Raw genomic sequence first — 19,299 nt, 5'->3', positions numbered from 1 at the left:
AAGTTAGCCCTATAATTTCAAAATTACTCAGTTAAATCTTCCGAGAGCTTTCCTCCCCGGATATTTATACCTGAAGCAGATTTCTACAGCTCGAAAACATCTGGTGAGTTATCCTCGGGCCTCCCTCCCTTCTCCTCCCGGCTCATTAGTCGTGAACGAGGGTCCGTGAAGAGCCAGACGACTGGGCTCTGCAGGGTTGCTGTGTCAAGAAAAGTGAAAATAGAGTAAAATGAATTAATTAATTTTCGGGACGTTGATGCAAAAAATGAAAATATTAATCAGTGGGTCTCTAGAAACATCCTTTCTCAGTGTTCAATCAAAATTTGGAAATTTTTTGTCGACTGGTTCTCGAGATAATCGTGACCAAAATACCGAAAACATCCCATAAGCTTACATAGAAAATGCTCAGACCTTCGCCGGGGTAGGAGATCGCCAAGGCGATCTCCTACCCCGGCGAAGGTTTGAGCAATTTTCCATGTAACCTTATGGGCGTAACTTTAGTCACGATTATCTCGAGAACCAGTAGACAGATAATTTTCAAATTTTAACTGAACGCTGAGAAAGGATGTTTCTAGAGAACCACTGATCGATATTTTCATTTTCTGCATCAACGTCCCCATAATTAATTAATTCATTTTATTTGTGAAATATCAGACTTTTTTTCACTTTTCTTGACAGGGCAACCCTGTTGCCGGCCGGCAGGTTCACTGCAGCTGCTTCCGGTCGCCTAATGACCTTGTAGAAAGAGGGTTTGGAACACGGCGGGTGGTTTCGCCCTAACACACAACAGGTTTAGAAGATGAAAAGAAAGCAACATGTCTTTTGGCTTTTAACTGGGTAGCTTTTAAATTATGGACTGGAAGTGGAGGCATGAAATTCGTGAAGTGTGTTCCGGACCAAGAAAAATATGAAGTTGGAATTTGGTCCGAGAGTTTGAGTCTGAGAGACAAATATGTTTCTAAAGCAGTGGCGTTTCCGTAACAGGGCTGGTTACTACATTATTTTTATTATTGTAAAACACACTATTCTTCCATTATAAATGTAGATAACGGACCATACTATATATGCATAAATAAATGTAGAGCTTGTTTTTAAATTTGTTTTATGCACAGAAAGGCTAGCCAGGGCTGGACCTACAGTTTAAAGTGGAGTCCGAACCACAATGTGCCTGCACCGGGTATCGACCTCGGGATTCCTTGATTACAAGACGACGACGTAACCACTACGGCATCGGGAAGATCCGCGTATAAATAATACATGATTACATACGTATATACTAGAGATGGCAAACAATATAAAGTTCGGCGGAACCGGGTACCTGGATCTGATCCTAGAACCGAGTGTCCGTTGATTGACTGATTAATTTTGTTATTATTCGTCGCTTTCTGATACTTGGATAATTGCAACAATAATGAAGAATGCGTATTAGATGAAATTGTTGAACGGCAACTCACAAAAAAAAACTTCTACGCCGTGGCCGGGATTCGAACCCAGGGCACCCGGCGTTTTAGCACGCTAAGCAAATCACTTCGCACGCAGGTCGGCCCGACTGTCCGGATTTCGGGTTGTGGATGTATGAATTTTACATAATGGCTACATTAGAACCAATTAACTATTATATCAATCATTTCGAAAGCTCTTATCACTAATGCAATGAAACATTTCATGCACAAAATACAAGTAGCCTATTTATGCCAGTATAATATTTTAATATTTAAATTCCATTGCAAACACTATAAAAAGATAAAGTTACCTGTGCGTACCACTGTGGCATGAAGGCACATTTAGAGGATGTGGGGATAGGGACCCACACATTCTCGAACTGGACCATTTTGGAGGTGGTGATCAGCCCCATACTACTGCAGCTTTTAGCCCCCCCCCCCCCCCAGGTACCCATTGATTTGAGGCTGGGGCAGCCCCAGAGACGCTTTATGCGGGTACAAGGCCGGAAAAACTCCAACTTTAGATCACCTACCCAGAAATCAAACCCGGGTCTTTCGCATGGCAGTCAGATCCTTTTTATTTTCTTTTTATGAAAGTGAAGCCCCTAAGGGGCAGCTTTCCTCACACAAAACTCATCTCAATTGATGTCAAATCTCGACTTGTTCATTGAGGATAAACAATCACAAACATCCATGTCCGACCTGGGATTTGAACCCGGGACTCTGGCGTCACAGCGCGCTGCATTCTCAGGTTCGCGACGGGGGTAGACAAAATAGACCACTTCGGCTCTTGCAAGACTGTAAAACATCAGAAATCCTTTTTCTCAACCTCGATCTGTTTTCTGCAGCTATTATTGTTTACTTCTGGCATTTTCCCTCCTACCACCAGATCGCCGGTTTCCAGCGGTGGAGAAACTGGAAGGGCCTGCCAGCTGGGGTCAAATTCCGAGAATCACCACCAAAGTATCATGTTTCTCCCGCCGAGTGCTTTCCAAAGGTTTGGAAGATGAATAAACGTAATCCGACACGTGCTCGGCCAGAACCTGGTTTCCAATGGTAGGTATCCGGATCCATTATTACCCGTGGTCTGGATCTGGTCATCCTTAGTTAATACTTGTGGTGATGATGATGTTCTTATGGAACATTCCGAAAATTATAACGAAAAGGGGGCTTTTGTAAGAATAGTCAGAAGGTAGGTGATATGAGATTTACGACATTTTCCGCCGTAAACGAGTCCAAAAAACAGGGAGGAAAGTAGTCGACAGCACGGCGAAAACACTCTAATCTATTGTTAATTGTGTTATCCCGTCTGTTACTTCGCACGTTTTAATAACGTATGACAATTTGTTTTAGTCTTTCTGCAAATTAAAAAGTATTTGTAATAACATCGGACTTACATAAACTAATAACAATTTGCGCAAGGAACAGCGAAAAATAAACCTACAAATTGAACAGAAAATCATATATTTCCTCTTTCTGCTGATATCGTCGCCACTTTTCATTTTACAAATCTTCGACAGACACTGCTTTCCGAAACACTTGTCTCAAAGGAAGATCACACACATTTGAACTGACACGAGGTGAAAGAACGCAGTGGACCATGCCGTGAAATATGATCGCTCAACAGGACAGCGCATCTGGTATGGCCTCTAGGCCTAAACTATTTTTGGCGTGAATGACCGGCCGGGAATAAATGGTAGATGTCGATCTTTCCAAGAGAAAAAGCTCGGATTATCCTCATAAATTTTGTAGTATCAAATGAAAATATCGGTAGCAGTTGCTATATTGAGAGCGGCATGTTTGTCATGAACGTGGAAGACTAGGAAAGTGTTACATGGAATCTCGGTACATATCATAGTCACACGGAAAATCAGACCGAAGACCGATCAATAGAGGGAAATCGTGATGAAAAGATTAGTATTAAAAGGGCTTCCAATTTGCATTTCAATACTAGATCTTTTCATCACAACTGCAGAACTTTTATACCTATGCAGAATTAATCACTACGAAAATCTGTTTCAAATTTAAATCCTTCGAAATCATTCTTGCAACTTGTAATCAATTCTACTATTCTTGAACCATATGACCTTTTCTACTACAATCTAATAGTGTGTTTCTGTCGTACACATATATTCAAGGTTCCAAGAGAAAATTGATAGCTGGGGGGTGTTGGTTGTGCCTTACGATAGCTGGTGCTATGTTTTAGCATAGGGACAACCGGACAGACATAACCCTGGCCATAACGGTTAGATACGTTACGTACATCGCTGTTATATATGTATTTCATGCGCAATAGGACATTCTGCTTGTCTTGGCAGGACAGAAAGCGCCATAAAAACAAATGGTACGACTTTTGGCGAGTAAAAATCAGTTTGTTCGGACATAGTGAGATGTGTAAGAAGATTTAAATGTACGTACTCCAGATTAGCTACTCGAAGGAAGAACAGTGCTTCACGGAAAAACAACAACATGAAAACCCAATTGTACATCTTCTGAGAGAAGAAAATCTCGTAAATAATGATATTTCCTCGGGGTATATTGTATAATGCCTTACGTAATAAATAGAATTGTCGTATTCGTAGATAAACGTATTCTTGCATAGACATGGACTAGGGCAAAAAAACTTCCAGGGGGTGAAAAATGAAGGTTACCAGTACGTCCTGAAGCATGAAACATATTTACGGATCATTTTGATTTCTTGTTATTTCGCGTCGCTTTTAATCCAGTTTTGGCTAATCGCGAAAATGAGGATGAGTGATGATATTGTGAAATTGATGAAGGCACATCCACAAGGAACATCCATGCTCAGGCCGGGATTCGAACCCAGGACCCATGGCGTCGTAGAGCGCTGTGCCAACCACTCCGCCACGGTTGCAGGCCAATAACAGAAATATAAGTTAACACAGACATGCAGATACATAATACATAACACACTTATGGAGGTGCATGTATGTATGTGGAGTTAAAATAAATACAATTTTCGTATTTTATTTTCCACTTTACTGCTATTGTGTGATTATGCATACACGCGTATGTAATATTATTGTTAGTACGATATTTGGGGCACGAAAATCTGCTTTTAAACAAATTTTTCAGTGATCCTCTTTTGAGAGTATTTTTTTTTAATTTAGTAAAACTATTTAGGTTTTGGCCTAAAGTTGGAATGTGTAACGAAACCATGCATATGCCATTTCTATTTAAATGCTTTGAGAAGGTAACACTGTTAATTCAAGCTAGACGTTATATTTTATGTGACTCAGATGTTTTACACTCTTGCGACCATGAAACATTGATTTAATTGCATTTTATGCATAGTAAAGCTAATCGGGACTGGGCCTACAGCTTAAAGTGGGATCCGAACTACTATGTGTCTCCACCGGTTATTAAACCAGGGACGCCTTGATTACAAGGCGATGAAGCTAACAATGTGCCATCGGGGAGAATCCTCCACCACGGAACAAAACAATATATTGGTCGTTGTTGAAATATTTTTGAAATTGAAATTGATTTAGCGCAATTGATCTGTATTCTTGGGAATATGCCGCCGCCCGCAGCCCCTCCTTGCCGGAAGCACTGTTTGCAGCACAGTAATTTCATATTCCACACTAAACGAATATACACTATCTGCGATTATTCTGTTTCTATTCATCACACGTTTGCTCCGAAACTTCCCGTCCACAATTTAGAAAAAGAAATACCAAGATTAATCTTGAGGGGTCTTTCCCCTGTTACATATACCCGAAACCGGTTGCATGCAGGTCGAGTGCATCTGGGTTTTATTCTCTTGGGTCTCCCCCTCCTCCCGGATTATTAGGCGCTTCGCGCGTGAGGAGATAATGACGCAGACCGCCTCATCTAAATTCTTGGTGAGGAATATTTTTCCTTTCTCTATCATAAAATTCAATATATTTTTCTAAAATATATGTATAAAAAGGACATCGTTGTGCAATGTGTGCGATGAGGCGGAGAGGAACATACTTGATTAGTAATTAATTCAACTCACTATAATTGGTTCCAAGATGAAGAAAAGGAATAATTTGGAGAAGGGGCAGATCAAGTAAATTATTCAGTAAATCTTAAAAAATGACTTTCAGTAATAGGAGAGTGTCGCAATAAAATACTTTATGGGAATTATGGCATGATCTAAGGGGGGGACGCGCTATTGGTCATGGATGGGGTGGCAGACTGATCTATACAATTGTTAGAAGTTCATTATCCAGATATTCATGAACTACTTAACCTGCGCTTTATTTTTGCCGACATATTCTTGAAATGGACATTGTGTAATTTATTTCTCTTCTTGACATCTGAGATACTGGGGAATATGCTGCCCTCAACCCCTCCTTGAGAACAGCAATGCTTTACAGCATACTTTCGCCATCCCGGTACTTCGAGAAATTTCATACTCCAGACTAAGTGAATATATATCTGTGCTGATTCTATTCGCATTCCTGAACACTTTCTTTTGTCCATTTTCAAGTTAGCCCTATAATTTCAAAATTACTCAGTTAAATCTTCCGAGAGCTTTCCTCCCCGGATATTTATACCTGAAGCAGATTTCTACAGCTCGAAAACATCTGGTGAGTTATCCTCGGGCCTCCCTCCCTTCTCCTCCCGGCTCATTAGTCGTGAACGAGGGTCCGTGAAGAGCCAGACGACTGGGCTCTGCAGGGTTGCTGTGTCAAGAAAAGTGAAAATAGAGTAAAATGAATTAATTAATTTTCGGGACGTTGATGCAAAAAATGAAAATATTAATCAGTGGGTCTCTAGAAACATCCTTTCTCAGTGTTCAATCAAAATTTGGAAATTTTTTGTCGACTGGTTCTCGAGATAATCGTGACCAAAATACCGAAAACATCCCATAAGCTTACATAGAAAATGCTCAGACCTTCGCCGGGGTAGGAGATCGCCTTAAGCTGGAGAGTTCAAGGAACAAACTACATAGCGTGTTCCATGGAACGTAGATGTAGTAATAATACGTATACGAGTCATATGTAAGAAAGAAGAATCATGTGTTACAAAACGAACGTCAGCATGTGGAGGAATTAATGGTGTTTAGTTTTTAGTTTTAGGCTTAAAACTAGAAGTTCTTCTTGCAAGTACGTCACCAACATAGCTTTACAAACCTTTATCTTTCCTTCTTACGTCACACACTACAACCCCGTCCTCTATTTGTCTCCTTGAATGTTACTTGCTATTATCAACACAGAAATTTATGTTAGTATCAACATTTGCAAATTATAAACCACCACGTATCACCAAGTCTTAGAACTTCAGGAAGAATATTCCGTAATCCTCCAGCGTTAGTAGAATTCGCAGAATTTGCTTTTCTTTGAACAAAACGTCCGAACCTCCCACAGCGAACCCCGAGCAAATCGGTTCAGTAAATTTTATTAGTGGCCAACGACGTTGTACAAAATGGAAGGCAGAAGGAGAATTAGGGGTAAATAATAGTCGTGCAAGAGACGGGATATTAGTGGAATCTTGGGGGAGGAAGGGGCATTAGGGAGCCCAAACCGTGGAGAATGGGCTTTCCCTATCGGCAGGGTTTCTTCTCGACCCTTCTGAGCATTTATGAAAGAGGTCATCAAGCTTTGTATTATCTCGTACAGCTCGGAGTTTGTGTTTTCCTGTTAATGTTGCTTTAGTTATTGTTCTAACGGGGTTGGTTGCAGTTGTGAATGTTGGTGAGGTACATTAAATGATGCATCGTTTAACGTTCGGTTGAAACTTTGCGAAAATGATTGATTGGTTTGGTTTATTTTACTTCGCTCTTCTGCCGCCTTTGGCTGATTGCGAAGATGATGATGAGCGATGATATGATGAATTTGATGAAGACACACTCACAAACCTAAGACCCTTGGCCTCGTAGGGCGCTGTGCTAACCACTGCGCCACGGAGGTTGGCTTGACGATAATGAAATCACAATAATGTTTGACGTGGAACGTAATGCATACATTCCTACATGTCAACTTTAACAGTTGTCATGGTAACACATCCCAAAATGTTTTCTCCTTTCCCTTATCATACATGGGGCGTTGAATTCATGTTTTCCCTTCCGTATTTATATGCACATCAACATAGTTATGTAGAATGAAGCAATATATCATAAACTATTTTGCTGCCAACCTTCGTGGCAGGGTGGTTATCACAGCACGCCATGGCGCCAGTGGACCCATGTTCGAATCCCGGCCTGAAAATGGGTAATCTTTGTGAGTGTCCCTGCATCAATTTCATCGTATCATCACTCATCCTCATCTTCTCGATTAGCCAAAAGTAGCAGAAAAGCTAATTAAATAAATCAAATCAATCAATCTAGTTTGGTTGTGACGAACAATTAAATATATGCGGATTTGTCTTAAGAAATTTATTTTTGCAATGTGAATACCATTTTTTAAATAAATTTAAATAGGCTAATAATATTACCAAATGAAGACGACATTAAGGAATAAAGTAAGAACAGTTTTAGTCAGGTAAGGCATATTACATTTCTATTCATAAAATTTTATCCCCTCAACTAACATAAAGAACCTGTTAAAATATAAAGACATTGATTATGTGTGTAGTTTTGTATGGATGTGAAATGTGGTTCCTTTCACTATAAGAGGAACATGAATTGAGTATATTTGAAAGCCAAATCTGAAGAAAGTAATTTGAGCCTAAAAGAGATAAACAGCAAGGGAGTTAGGAAGATTACATCCGTGGCGACTCGTGGTCTGATTTTATGGGTGTGCACAGTTCAGCATCGCGTCCAGAAGAAGGGTTTTATAACACTCTCAAATACTCGCTCTTTTTTCTTGCGTCCATAATGATGCTCAATGTATTGGTAACCTAAGTTATGAACACCTTTTTACTGAAAAATAAGGCTATTGGAGAGTTTTATTTCATTAAAAATATTATCTTTACAAATTTGAAATACCGCGGCGAACTTTCCGTTGATCACAAAAAGAGCGATGCTATTGGATATATAGATAATTCAACATTCGATAACCTGACAAAATCACTATAAACATAGAAATGCCGATGTACAATATTCAATATTGTTGTCGATTTGCAAAATATTTAGTAAATACTTTCCCCCTCGCTCCACTGATAAATGTGAACAAGAATAATTACATTTGCATACATGAAACAAGCAGGATTGGGCGAGTACCCAGGGCGCCAAACCGGGGCATCCTCCTTGATTAGAGCCAAATCCTAAGCGTGAGTTTATTTTTTAGTCCACTTTATGCCCAGTAAAGCAACAGAGACAGACGATCTACAATTTAAAGAGGGGTCCCAACCACTATGGGCCTCTACCGGCTGCGTTGCTATTTGTTTTAAAAAGAGTTGAATTCATTGTTGACAAGAATTAATTGAAGCTACTGCTGAATATCTAATAAGTATGTTGCAAAATCATCTAAGCTAGGAGATTATTGTTGTTTTGATGTCATCATGTAGGTATAAAATAAACACATACCTACAATACACGTGATCTTTAACAGCATTATAGTATTTTTTAAAATAAGCCTATTATTCTTCGTCATTAAAACCGTAAATATATAACATGGTTATGATTTATATTGGAGGAAGGTGGAAAGTGGGGGGAGCCAAAATTCCATCTCGGTGAAAATTTTATCTTGAGCCACTCCTGCAAACAAGGTAGCCGATCCAACGACCACATATGCAGAAAATCAGTTGTACTCTATCTAGCAGTTATTTATTTCTAACGACCAACTGACCAAAACCAACAAACTCAAGCGAAATCAAGAGAATAAATTTAAAAAAATATTATAGAAAATCACTGTACTCACTCAGTCCACACTACACTTCGAACTTAATAATTTGTCTTTCCCTTCCGCCTTATCTGTCTTATTACTGAAGTCGCTGGCTTGATTTGTACGAGTAGCTAACTTCCCTCCAAATATTCAACAACGTTAAATATTACGTATCTGCTTTCGCTATATACAGAGTTTCCCCCTTTCACCATGCTCACTTTGCAATGAAAGAGGAACGAGCTGTTGATAGGTAACAATTTTGCCACACAATGGAAAAAGCTGACTGATCCACGTCCCCCCCCCCCTTTCCCCGTGCCTGAGGGGGTGCATTATTCCACAAGGACAATTTATTTCGGTCAGCAAAGGCAATGCAAGACATTTAGTCTATCGGCAAAGTGGCCAAAATCAAGAATTCGGTATAATTTGGGGGTACTAATTTTCCTTTATGGCACAGTTATATGGGTGTGTAAGGATACCAAAAAACAATGCTTTCCATCTCAAAGTGGTAGCTAATAGAAATGGCGGCCAATCCAAGATGGAGGATATTGATATTTGAAAAATGACTATATCTCTGAAACCAAAGGCCCGATCTCAACGAAATTTCTTTAAATGAAAGCTTAATATAATTCTATATTTAATGTTATCTTTACTTTTTCGATAGTTTTTAATCACGGATTAGTAAAAACAAATCGTATTTTTTACTATAAATTTCATATTTATCATTAATTTATTAATAATCTAGTCATCTGAGAAGAAAATGTTCCAAACAAACATTGTAGCGTAAACGTTTGTCTTTAATTTGGCATATTACACTTGTTGGTTTTCACCATAGAATTCATATAAAACAAATGAATTATGTAGTGTGTGCATCGAATTCTTCTAGCAGCATGTGTCCTTAGACCTATTTACTTACACGTTTTGTAACTGGTATTGGCTATTGAACAGTATATTATTGTTATATACATGCAATGACATTTTGTAATAATCATAATAATTGATATTAGTATTGTTATTATTATTATTAATAATATTATTAATAATAGTTGTTTTTGTTGTTGTAGTATTAACTAGCCATTAATTTTGTTTAATTGTTACCGATGTTCATGGAAGAATGTTATTGATTGATTTAAATTAAAATTTTGTATGCATCAACACTTAGGCTATTTTCACCCGTCATATTATATGAGGGCAATCCCCTTACAATGTATGTCTCTAAATGCGTGTCTCTAAAATCTCCTTACCCAGGGTAAAAACAGAGGCGGTACTGGAGCACTCAGCACATACGTTCCTATGCGCAATACACAGGAGACCATACATACAACCATACAAAGGTAGCCTCCCCGATGGCTTAGTGTAACGTCGTCACCTTGTGATCAAGAGACCCGAGTTCGATACCCTGTGGAGGCACAAAGTGGTTCGGATCTCACTTTAAACTGTAAATCCACTCCGGATTTTCCTATCTGTGCATAAAGTGTACTTAAAAAGAAAATCTCAAATCAAACAACACTACAAAGGATTGTGCTGGCCGTAGGTTCAGACGCCAGAGCCTCTTTGGTCTCCAAGACTGCAGTTGCTGAGATGAAGTACGTGGAAATGAGGTTAACATTTGGGAGTTTTAAGAAGTACATCATAACATACGTGTATACTCGTTATTAGTTATCACAGCCGAAATGTCTACCATCAAGAAAGTAAAAATCTGTAAAAACAGAAGACGGACCAGAGAAGTTAACGTGGAGAAATCCATTCACCAAAATACACATACAGTTTTGTGTAGTGCTGCCGTGAGCAGAAATTTTGATTGAGAATATAGATGCATGATTTATCGGATGGGAAATTTCATGTGCGAATAGGCAGAAGCCGCTACTGGATTACATAATACACTGTGCACAGAACTGTATACCTATATTCACACCCCGATATTATTATTATTAATATTATCACAAATGTTTAAAGTTTTCTTGCTGGTAACCTGATGGTAAGAGACCTGTGGATAGGCCAAGATGCAGATGAAATTAAAAGCCTTTTGGTTTGTTTAGGAATGCCAAAAGTTGGTTTGTTAATAATAATTCTATCTGTTTCTAATTAATCCCCACTTGATGATGTAGAAAAGTAAAAATTTAAACGTTTACTTTTGAAAGTTAATACGTGTGCCCCCACAATGTACTTGGATCCAACATGGAAGCCAAGCATTTTTCTTTATATTTGCCAAGTAGGTGTTGGCAACACTTAGCTTCGAGTGCGCAGCAAGTATGTCTGCAGGACGTCGTTTTGTGTCTACAGTTTTATCTCTTGTCATCTATCTGTGTGACAGGAAATGTGTAATGTATGTAAACATATGTGTGTGTCATTAAACATGTAGTTTACATAAGGTGAGTGTCCTTTGCAAATTCACCTACCCAGCCACCGAAAGTTTTTGGATACAAATCGGAACGGGGCTCGCTCCCCGACAATACGTATTCTTGAAGTACAAGTGCAGTGAGTGGACTAAAAATACCTTGTAAAACGAAAAATATGAAAACTGCTAAAAATCAAAATCACAACTGCGCCACTAAACATTGGGCCTGCCTGTTTGTATAAAATATCGAACTATGCGCTGGTGTTCAGAATAACAAAGATTAGTATATAATTTCGACAAGGAAATTGTTGGTGTCATTAATTCGTGGGTAACGTTATTTGATGAATTATCTCTATGTTAAAATCACATTAATTATTCACAATTGTCTTTAGCCTGAGTAAGGGATGGACTACAAAATGTAATTATATACAAACATGCGTCAATATCTATCATTTCTCTTTTGGAAATAGCAAGTGGGTAAATACATATTTATAAGTAAAAATTATTGCACGTTTTTATTGAGCTTATGTCGGGTAAAAATTCTTTAATTCCTGGTTTATTTACACATAGGTGTTTAAATTGTGCCACTTATAAATTAGGGTTTGTTAGATTTTGATAAAATTAACATTTTCTTCTTTGCACTTCCATCTAGTGTTACGCATTATTCACCATCTTTATAAGATACGAAGCATAGCACCACTGTTGCCTTACCACGAATAATGTATTAATAGAATACAGGAATGTTGAAGAAGTGAACAACATGAAAGTTGTTAGGTCCAAACAAAAAGATTGAATGAATTAGAAATAATTCTGGAATGATTTCTATTCCAGTCTGTAAATTTAGTTAGTATACAATGTGAAAGTGAAATTAATAATGAAGATTGGAGCTAACACCTTTTAAGTCGTTTTGTACTTGGATTTAAATTCATTTGTAGAGACCGATATCGAAAATATAATCATTCTAGCTTCCTTATGTGCTGTTCACTAGGCATGGTAAATGCAGGTTGATCCATAACCCGAAACACCCAGTTGATTGGGTCTTGGCGATAATAATGTCACAATGATATTTTTTGACGTGGCACATAATAAATAGACTCCAACGAATGCACATTAACTTTAATAATTCCCTGCAATTAGAAATAATTCTCTTGGAATTAGAAATAGTAATAATAATAATAGAAACACGCAGTTCTTCAAGAACGTACCACCATACGTATATTAGTGTAATGTTGAAAACTAATTAATTCAAGTTTTCAATTCTACGTAAAACAGTTAAACAACCTATGAACGACTTTCTCAAAGGAATTACTAGTTTAAACATTTTTGTACTTACGACATTGCTATAATTCGTCAATTAAGTGCAAATTGAGGAAGATATTTTCTCAGCCAATACCAGCGTAGGCTTTTACAATTACAGGTTCGCTTCCCTGCGTAGTTTCTTTGGGAAAGTACGCTGTGTCAATTTTCTTCCCCTTTTCGCATATTTATTTTTCATGTCTTCCTTCCATCTCCTTCCGTCTTTATCCTGATTACCCTATGTTTCCACATTCTCTACTCCCCTTCGTATTCGAAAGGAAAAAATCCAATTTCCTAGAGGCAGGTGCTCTCTAGCGTATCACGAGAGGGAAATTGGTAATGGAAGAGGGAAAAAAAGCATGAGCTATTTTCTTCAATTATACTCTTCGAAGGGAACAAAGAGTGCCTCGGCATGTGCTTTAGAATGAGAGGGAGGAAGACGTGGAACCCATTGATGCTGTGTTAGCTCCCTTGTGCTGGCTATAAAAGTGCTGTGTGAATATAGGTGGGTTGAAATTACCCCCTCTTATATATTTTCTCTCCAAGTGCAACGATTTTGCAATTATGCAAATCGCAATCTTGAAATGTAATTAAGAATATGCAAAAATATCTCTACTACATCTTGAGGAGCGAAGTCCAACACGATAATCTATAAAATTTAGATGTTAGATTCTGAAATCATGATAGTAGTGGGTTGATGCATAAGTTTGTAGCATTATTTTGCACCATGGCATATTTTTTTTTATTTCATACGCATTTAAGATAAACAAAAGACAGGAATTAACCAGTAGTAATATATTTCCTTCATTGTTCATGACACTCTATCAACGCTGGAGCAGTTTTTCGATTCCACGCCTGAAGAAATTAAGTGATTTTGGTTTAAGACGTCGCCAAGACAAGTTTGAAGAACATTTTCGTTCCCAACGGAGTTTCCTTGAAGATTGGTGGATTTGGAACTGAAATGGTAGATATCCGAAAATGCAAGATTGGGCGAGTAAGGAGGATGTGGAATAACCTCCCAACCAAGCTTATGGATAGCGGCATTAATCATGTTGACGGAGTGTGGGCGTGCATTATCGTGTTGCAGCAACACTTACTGGCCTACTCGCTGATTTGTGTTGTTTTCACTTAAATCGTGCGGAATCCTGAACCTTACCCGTGGAATGCAAATGTTGCAGAATGGTTGAATGGTGAAAGGTCGTTACATTTTCCTAATTCTCAGGTCAACTGACATTGGTCATCGTGGATTAAAGCGTTTAAACGGTCTTCATTAAAGTCGGGTGGTTTTCTTGAACGTGGAGAATCACTTAAGTAAAAATTGCCCTCTTTAAAATAACAGAGCCATTTTTTTTTGCCTTCCTTTCCCCGTTGGCATCTCCCCGAACAAGGCACAAATGTTTCGAGTCGCCGCTGCTAATCTTGTTCCTCTGTTATACTCAGACAGAAGATTCACAGGTCTGTCGTAGGTTCGATTCTCTCCAACGGCAAAATAAATTTCACCTGTGAACGAGAGAAGAGGCACTCTCTCAAAACCATGCCCAGCTTCTTATTGCACGCCCTTTACAATTATTCACTAAGAAATATTGCCCTTCATTAGGACACAAGGCTTGCAACTGAAGTCGGTACATTAACCTAGCAGAAATATAAAGATATGGCAGTGGAAGGCTTAAGCCGTAAAATTGTAGGTTTAGATTAATTATACATAAAAGGCTTGATAGTAAAAAGGTTTATTTAACAACATGCCTGAAGGGCTTGAGACTACATAAATAATGATTATAAGAGTATAAACTCCCAATATAAATACAAGTACAATAAATAATAAAGAAACAATTAAATTATCCAATTAAAGCTTTACATAATTAAGACTTCCTTACACGTTATTTAAACAAAACAAGATTATAGTAATTTCGTTTTAATATTAATTTCCCCCCCAAAAGATCTATCTCTGAATAGAACAAAGTGTGCAGTGATTTAACTAAATATCCCAACTAAATACTCTACATAACTTAAAATACTAAACCACTACAAAACAACTACTCCCTGTACATTGTTCCATTCCGAGATGACCCCTTTCAACACTCAAAGAGAACTCAACTTAACGTGCTTTAACCTCTGCTAATCAGTGGGAAATGCAGTTCGCACACGAGGCTTGCTTTCCTCCGACCTCCGGAATTTCAGCCACGTCCCTTTTTCCAAATTAAAGCCATCTGGTGGCAAACTAACTAAACATTTCTTTCTTTTCACTCGTACACCTTGCATGTGGTTATAAAACGCAGTGTTAGATGAGTATAGTTTAAAGCACTAGACAATGCATAATGCCCAATTAACAATGCATACTAAATATAATATGTTTTAGGCTAACATACATAAAACACGTGCACATTTCTTGACAGCGGTCCATCTCTGCTACTACACGCAAGTTTCTGCATTGTGGAAAGCCTTCGGGCAAGACATTTCACCAAAGCAATTGGCTTCGTCTAGGGGTAAAAAAAGTGTTATTTTACGCTCTAATTATGTCTTTAGAGAATATTTAAGGAAAGAATAGGCTTCGCCTTGTCTCGTACGGATCGATATCATCTTTGGAACCTCCTTTACCCCTCTTAATAAGGTTAGCCCCGTACCTGAGAACTGAGGCTGAAGAATCTCTAATTGAGCATCCGGTCTGCAAAGGCTTTACCCGCCTCCCCCTGACGAGTGAAGTTAATGAGGCAAGATGTGGAATAATGAATTAATTTTGTTTTAAGTTTGAAAGCCTGGAAGAGAGGATAATAAAAGTGATAACGAGAAGAAAGGAATTACGGGATAATAAGGTATTTTTTCCCCTTTATAGGTAAAAAGGAAGAAAATAAGCTCGTAGGGCATTTGAAATCGGAGGAGTGAGTTTTGTAAAGAGAAAGTGTAAATTCTATTCTTGTCGTCGAGTACATTGTTCCTGTCTTTAGGTACTGTAATATAGAGGATGGTGTACTTTGTATCTACCAGTGTCAGTTTGGAACACTAAGCAGGATTCTATCATGTTTCTAGAGCAGAAGGTTTATCGTGGTACAGTACTTGTCTTCTTCTGCGGCCCGTTGTTGCCAATTTCGTCCAAATATCCCAACTTATCGTTCTGTTGCACGATTCCTTCGAAAGGGCAACCTAATAATACCAACGAGCCATTCAAGCACTTAGAGGACAAATTATGTTCCTCTCGCTATGTGAAATACCTTCTCCTATGTGTCGGTTGCCTTCCCCACTCCTTTGCTGTGAATGTGGCTAATAAGTGTTCATATTCTCCTCCCAAAGGGAACTGCGAGCTCTGGTTGGCAGAAAACGAAGCACGTGCTGTCGCCAGCGCCTCTATCGGTGGGTGGAAGGACCCAGGTGATGGCTGCCAATGTATTTCAGCAGGCGACAGGCCACCGAGTGGGGGGAGCGGTACCAGGATAAACCTACTCAGGTGTAGGTAGTCTGTTATGGAACACTGGCAAGTTCATACAAGAATCGTAACTGTTATGCAGCTTGTCGCGACATGAAAAAGTAGAAAAGCCTTGTTACATGAAAACTGTGAATGATGAAAAATTCCGACTGCATGTTTGAATTCAGCCTTATATGTATTTGAAACACCTTTCACTTCCCTGCGTGTCAAAAATCATGTTGGCCATGTTTCATTATACTACGGGGCATTAATATAATTATTGTTTAAACATTCCTGTAATCCAGGAGAGAGTTGCTTGCATGATAATCTTGTTCTGCGTTTTCAGACTGTCCATTTAATTTCCAATAAACGTAAATTATTTTATCCTTCTCACGCCGTCTCTAAAAAGAATAATGGTCAAGCTGATCTCTGTGTCCGGGTGGTTAGCACAGCGCCTCTTCGACGACAGGAGCTCCAGGTTCGAATTCTGGTCTGCACATGGGTGTTATTTGTCAGTGTCTCCTCATCAATTTTATCATCCTCATTGTAACGATTAGCTAAAAGTGGCAGAAACGCGACGCTAAATAACAAAAAGCAAGTCAAACCAGAACAATCGTCAAAAGTTACTTCTCTACTTCCTGTGTTGAGAGCAGAAAAGTGAATAGTGTACCTGTTGCCGTTATAGTCCATATAGAACAACATCGCTCCCTAACCGCCAAAACATTTGATGCAAAACGCATACTTAAGCCATGCAACCCATCAGATTTACTACTGCATTGCTGAGGCAGTATCTGGTTGGTTCTTCCATAAGCACGCTTGGTAATGGAGGAAAATGTTTGGAGGAAAATATACTAGAGGAACGAGATATTAGAAATATGCTTATTGATTCGTGATAGCAGTTTATGATCAGAGGATTATCAAAGGTGCGGTTATTGTGAAACTCGGGTATTTATATGGAAAATTTTGTAAACAGTTTATATTTTCAAACATTATGTGTATTGAAGAACAAAAGTGATCTGAGCCACTAGAGAGAGAGAGAGAGAGAGAGAGAGAGAGAGAGAGAGAGATAGAACAAATAATTTGCCATATTTATATCCTTGCGTGCTCTGCAACCTACCAACTAGTTGTGTGTTTCGGGTAGCATAACTACACGTACAGTTTATAGATTGCAATTGAAAGTTGATTTGCCTGCATGGAGCTTTCGGAACTCCAATTCCTTTTTGTTCGTGACTGTACATGGGGAGATTACCAATTCCCAAATTCATCAGAGGAGGTAGAAGAAAAGAAAACTTATTTGCTCCCTCCGGCAACCCGTCTACCTGCTAGGTGTAATAAGTTCCTATAGGAATGGGAACTACCGAGTAGGAGGGTTTTAAAGCCATTAGTATCGATTTCCCATTCCAAACTGAGAACTGTTTCTACACGAAAACGAGCTACAAGAGAGGGAGAAGTGGGAGGGAGGGAAATGGAAGGGGTGAGAGTGGAGGAGAGAAAGGAGTTGAAGGAAAGAAAGAAACTCACAAACTTCCAGAGAAAGGCTATTTAGACAAATCTGTATTGGTCTCACAACAGATTGGTTTTCTCTTATTTTTCTGAAGGAAATAGAAGAAAAGAAAAGACTGCGAGATTCAAGTTTTCACTTGTGCCTTTTTTGTCAGCACGCCAGCATCTGTGTCGTTACGTGATAATATTCTCTTGTGGAAGAAAACATTCACTCCAAAAACTGCAGGTACGTTTAGAGCGTATTAAAGATTGGCTAGTGAAGACGAAAGATGCACACGTTTAATGGCATCTCCTTGCTTTCGAAACCAGCTAAGATTAGCTGCAGAGTAAGGAACAACGGCACTGAGTGAGCCAGAGAGAGGAGAGAAAAGAGAGTTCCGGAGAAAATACTGATACAAAAGTGAGAAGAATAACGGCATAGAGAGAGAAGTATATTAGGAAAGAGAAAGGAAGCTGTGGAGGACGAGAGAGGGAGAGAAGGCGACAGAGAGGGAAAGAAGGAAAGAGAAAGAGAGAGAAAATGAGAAATAGAAGATGAAATAAGAGGAGGAGAGGGAAAGAGGTAGAAGCAGAGGGAAAAGGAATTTGAAGAGATAGGTAGAAAGAGAGAAGGAAGGGGGAAAGAATTTTCAACAGAATGGCACCAATAGAAAAGCGAGAGCAGTAACGACAGAGAGAAAGAAAAATAGAAGAGGAATTGAAGAACAGAGAAAGTACGCGTAAGATGAGGAGGAGTAGAGAGAGAGAATAGGAAGGTAGAAAAAGAGATAGAAGAAAATAAGACGGAAGGGAGAAGATGAGAGACACAAAAGAAAAGGGAAAACAGGAGAAGAGAGAAAGAGGTTAAAAACAATGGAAATATGCATAGAGAGGAAAAGGGAGAGGTACGTACAGATGAAAGTAGTGGGGAAGAGAGAAGTAGGGATAAATACAATTAGAGATACGAAAAGAGAGAGGATGAGTGGGGGGAAGAGAAAGGAGCATTGTAAGGGAGTAGTAATAGTAGTAGAAAGAGAGAGAGAGAGAGAGAGAAAGCTTTAGTAGACACAAAGACCTGGAAATATTTTGTCCACTCAAACATCTATCAAACATTCCCTCGTAACGTCACTACGTGGGGCTGAAGACAAAGATTCTATTCTCCAAATTAAGAAATGAAAACGAAGAACAGCCCAACAGAAAATATCGAAGGAAGAAAGTTGTGGAGGTCATTATCCGAGAACGAGCCGACGCAAGATACTTATGCACAAGTCCAGTTGACTCTTGACAGTGGGTATTTTTACAAGAAACCACTCTATTTCTAGGCATTAAGCTCCTTTAAATTATCATTTATTAATATTGTGTGAATTGTTCTTTGATCGCCCGTTATATGTTTAGCACATCTATCCAGACAATTCTGACCTGCATTGCCGTCTACCTAGCTCCACCAACCCTTTCAAATCGTGAAAAACACTATGTTTTTTGTCTGTTGCAAATGATGCTCCATCCCCCCCAGGCCAATCTTCCACATTCCACCACTCAGCAATTCTCCCCCTTCGCACATGTAAAATTCTGCACCCCGCATCGTTACTT

This window comes from Lepisma saccharinum, chromosome 4, assembly GCF_977018435.1.
Source record: "Lepisma saccharinum chromosome 4, izLepSacc3.1, whole genome shotgun sequence".
NCBI lineage: Eukaryota > Metazoa > Arthropoda > Insecta > Zygentoma > Lepismatidae > Lepisma > Lepisma saccharinum.
Note: the sequence above shows the minus strand (reverse complement) of the source record.